Below are 4,653 nucleotides of genomic sequence, written 5' to 3' on the forward strand. Positions count from 1 at the left end.
ATATATTGTTTTTATACTAAATGTACTGAATATATATTTTGTTGTGTGGCTGGAATGTCAATACTGTTCTGATGATCTGATCAGGTTTCTTAGGACTCTTCATTAATTATTTTTTACCTCAGTCCTTCCATATACTTCTTCAAGGGTCCTAAAACGCAATGAGGCCTTTTTTGAAATGAGTACATTACATAGTGGGATTGTTGGACTTACATAGGGGGGGGATGTAGGGGATGTATTGCCATGTGGAACGCATCCTCTGTGATGAACAGGAAGAGGAGGAGCTGTCTGGTTTCCTCTTTTAGCACCCTCTCCATCGCCACATTGCTCCTTCCTTCCACATCAACATTGGATTGAATCTCTAATGTAGGGCACTACTTTTGACCAGAGCCTGAACTACATTAGGAATAGGCTGTCATTTGAGACTTAAACCACTGTTCCCCTGCCACCCTCTCTACATAACTCTACCTACCTCATCACCCTGTCTACATAACTCTATCTACCTCATCACCCTGTCTACATAACTCTACCTACCTCATCACCCTGTCTACATAACTCTACCTACCTCATCACCCTGTCTACATAACTCTATCTACCTCATCACCCTCTCTACATAACTCTATCTACCTCATCACCCTCTCTACATAACTCTATCTACCTCATCACCCTCTCTACATAACTCTATCTACCTCATCACCCTGTCTACATAACTCTACCTACCTCATCACCCTGTCTACATAACTCTACCTACCTCATCACCCTCTCTACATAACTCTATCTACCTCATCACCCTGTCTACATAACTCTATCTACCTCATCACCCTGTCTACATAACTCTATCTACCTCATCACCCTCTCTACATAACTCTACCTCATCACCCTCTCTACATAACTCTACCTACCTCATCACCCTCTCTACATAACTCTACCTACCTCATCACCCTCTCTACATAACTCTACCTACCTCATCACCCTGTCTACATAACTCTATCTACCTCATCACCCTGTCTACATAACTCTACCTACCTCATCACCCTGTCTACATAACTCTACCTACCTCATCACCCTGTCTACATAACTCTATCTACCTCATCACCCTCTCTACATAACTCTATCTACCTCATCACCCTCTCTACATAACTCTACCTACCTCATCACCCTCTCTACATAACTCTATCTACCTCATCACCCTGTCTACATAACTCTACCTACCTCATCACCCTCTCTACATAACTCTACCTACCTCATCACCCTCTCTACATAACTCTATCTACCTCATCACCCTCTCTACATAACTCTATCTACCTCATCACCCTGTCTACATAACTCTATCTACCTCATCACCCTCTCTACATAACTCTACCTACCTCATCACCCTCTCTACATAAATCTACCTACCTCATCACCCTCTCTACATAAATCTACCTACCTCATCACCCTGTCTACATAAATCTACTATCTACCTCATCACCCTGTCTACATAAATCTATCTACCTCATCACCCTGTCTACATAAATCTACCTACCTCATCACCCTCTCTACATAACTCTACCTACCTCATCACCCTCTCTATATAACTCTACCTACCTCATCACCCTCTCTACATAAATCTACCTACCTCATCACCCTCTCTACATAACTCTACCTACCTCATCACCCTCTCTACATAACTCTACCTACCTCATCACCCTCTCTACATAACTCTACCTACCTCATCACCCTCTCTACATAAATCTACTATCTACCTCATCACCCTCTCTACATAAATCTACTATCTACCTCATCACCCTGTCTACATAAATCTATCTACCTCATCACCCTGTCTACATAAAATCTACTATCTACCTCATCACCCTGTCTACATAAATCTACTATCTACCTCATCACCCTGTCTACATAAATCGATCTACCTCATCACCCTGTCTACATAAATCGATCTACCTCATCACCCTGTCTACATAAATCTACTATCTACCTCATCACCCTGTCTACATAACTCTACCTACCTCATCACCCTCTCTACATAACTCTACCTACCTCATCACCCTCTCTACATAAATCTACTATCTACCTCATCACCCTCTCTACATAAATCTACTATCTACCTCATCACCCTCTCTACATAAATCTACTATCTACCTCATCACCCTATCTACATAAATCTATCTACCTCATCACCCTGTCTACATAAATCTACTATCTACCTCATCACCCTGTCTACATAAATCTACTATCTACCTCATCACACTGTCTACATAAATCGATCTACCTCATCACCCTGTCTACATAAATCTACTATCTACCTCATCACCCTGTCTACATAACTCTATCTACCTCATCACCCTGTCTACATAACTCTACCTACCTCATCACCCTGTCTACATAACTCTACCTACCTCATCACCCTCTCTACATAAATCTACTATCTACCTCATCACCCTCTCTACATAAATCTATCTACCTCATCACCCTGTCTACATAAATCGATCTACCTCATCACCCTGTCTACATAACTCTACCTACCTCATCACCCTGTCTACATAACTCTACCTACCTCATCACCCTCTCTACATAACTCTACCTACCTCATCAATGTCTGTGTCACATGACACCCTATTCCACATATACAGTGGCTTGTGAAAGTATTCACCCCCCTTGGCATTTTTCCTATTGTGTTGCCTTACAACCTGGAAATAAAATGGATTTTTGGGGGGTTGTATCATTTGATTTACACACCACTTTAAAGATGCAAATAATTTTTTGTTGTGAAACAAACAAGAAATAAGACAAAAAAACAGAAAACCTCAGCTTGCATACATATTCACCCCCAAAAAAAAATCAATACTTTGTAGAGCCACCTTTCTCAGCAATTATAGCTGCAAGTCTCTTGGGGTATGTCTCTATAAGCTTGGCACATCTGGCCGCTGGGATTTTTGCCCATTATTCAAGGCAAAACTGCTCCAGCTCCTTCAAGTTGGATGGGTTACGCTGGTGTACAGCAATCTTTAAGTCATTCCACAGATTCTCAATTGGATTGAGGTCTGGGCTTTGACTAGGCCATTCCAAGACATTTACATGTTTCCCCATAAACCACTCGAGTGTTGCTTTAGCAGTATGATTAGGGTCATTGTCCTGCTGGAAGGTGAACCTCCGTCCCGGTCTCCAATCTCTGGAACACTGAAACAGGTTTCCCTCAAGAATGTCCCTGTATTTAGCACCATCCATCATTTCTTAAATTTTGACCAGTTTCCCTGCAGATGAAAAACATCCCCACAGCATGATGCTGCCACCACCATGCTTCACTGTGGGGATGGTCTTCTCGGGTGATGAGAGGTGTTGTGTTTGCGCCAGACATAGTGTTTTCCTTTATGGCCAAAATGCTCAATTTTAGTCTCATCTGACCAGAGTACATTCTTCCATATGTTTGGGGAGTCTCCCACATGCCTTTTGGCGAACACCAAACGTGTTTGCGTATTTTTTTATTTAAGCAATGGCTTTTTTCTGACCACTCTTCCATAAAGCCCAGCTTTGTGGAGTGTACTGCTTAAAGTGGTCCTATGGACAGATGTTCCAATCTCCGCTGTGGAGCTTTGCAGCTCCTTCAGGGTTATCTTTGGTCTCTTTGTTGCCTCTCTGATTAATGACCTCCTTGCCTGGTCCGTGAGTTTTGGTGGGCAGCCCTCTCTTAGCAGGTTTGTTGTGGTGCCATATTCTTTCCATTTGTTAATAATGGATTTAATGGTGCTCTGTGGGATGATCAAAGTATCAGATGTTTTTTTATAACCCAACTCTGATCTGTACTTCTCCAAAACTTTGTCTCTGACCTGTTTGGAGAGCTCCTTGGTCTTCATGGTGCTGCTTGCTTGGTGGTGCCCCTTTGCTTACTGGTGTTGCAGACTCTGGGGCCTTTCAGAACAGGTGTATATATACACTGAGATCATGTGACTGAGATTGCACACAGGTGGACTTTATTTAATTTAATGATGTGACTTCTGAAGGTAATTGGTTGCACCAGATCTTATTTAGGGGCTTCATGTGAACACATATACACGCACCACTTTTCAGTTTCTTATTTTTTAGAATGTTTTAAAAAAAAAAAAGTTTTTAATTTCACTTCACCTGTAACCACATTCCTCGTCTGAGGAGGAGAAGCGAGAAGAAGGATCGGAGGACCAATGCGCAGCGTGGCAGGTGTCCATAACGTTTATTATAAGATATAAACTGAACACTATGAAAATACAAAACAATAAACGTGAACATGAACCGAAACCGAAACAGTACCGTGTGGCGACAAACACTGACACGGAAAACAAACACCCACCACTCAAAAGTGAAACCCAGGCTACAGCTAACGACACCTGCCTCTGATTGAGAACCATACTAGGCAACATAGAAAAACAAACAGACTGCCCACCCCAACTCACGCCCTGACCATACTAAATAAAGACAAAACAAACAGACTGCCCACCCCAACTCACGCCCTGACCATACTAAATAATGACAAAACAAATAACTTCCTCAATAAAGACAAGACTAAATAAAGACAAAAAACAACTGCCCACCCCAACTCACCTGCCATACTAAATTGACAAAACAAACAGACTGCCCACCCCAACTCACGCCCTGACCATACTAAATAATGACAAAACAAACAGA

General features: G+C 42.1%; 2 long non-coding RNA genes across 13 annotated transcripts in view; both read right to left on the reverse strand.

Annotated features, from left to right (window-relative positions):
• Positions 1-230: 230 nt before the first annotated feature.
• LOC127924160 (uncharacterized) lies at positions 231-2,683 on the reverse strand. Of its 11 annotated transcripts, none has more exons than XR_008116986.1 (6): positions 1,877-2,288; positions 1,612-1,677; positions 1,303-1,356; positions 1,020-1,085; positions 687-868; positions 231-593 (listed from the first exon to the last, which is right to left on the reverse strand). It is a non-coding gene; the product is annotated as an uncharacterized LOC127924160 (long non-coding RNA). The 11 variants fall into 11 exon arrangements; XR_008116983.1 differs by having other exon boundaries at positions 1,643-1,708; XR_008116979.1 differs by lacking the exons at positions 687-868; positions 1,612-1,677; positions 1,877-2,288 and adding exons at positions 2,459-2,516; positions 2,579-2,683 and having other exon boundaries at positions 231-558; positions 958-1,364.
• Positions 2,684-4,186: 1,503 nt separating this feature from the next.
• Positions 4,187-4,653, reverse strand: part of LOC127924159 (uncharacterized) — a 1,032-nt gene continuing 565 nt past the window's right edge. For both annotated transcript variants that reach the window (XR_008116975.1, XR_008116974.1), the window contains one exon: positions 4,187-4,478. This is a non-coding gene — a long non-coding RNA (uncharacterized LOC127924159). The remainder of the gene's footprint in view (positions 4,479-4,653) is intronic.

The sequence above is a fragment of the Oncorhynchus keta genome, unplaced genomic scaffold (assembly GCF_023373465.1).
Source record: "Oncorhynchus keta strain PuntledgeMale-10-30-2019 unplaced genomic scaffold, Oket_V2 Un_contig_3750_pilon_pilon, whole genome shotgun sequence".
NCBI classification, from domain to species: Eukaryota; Metazoa; Chordata; class Actinopteri; order Salmoniformes; family Salmonidae; genus Oncorhynchus; species Oncorhynchus keta.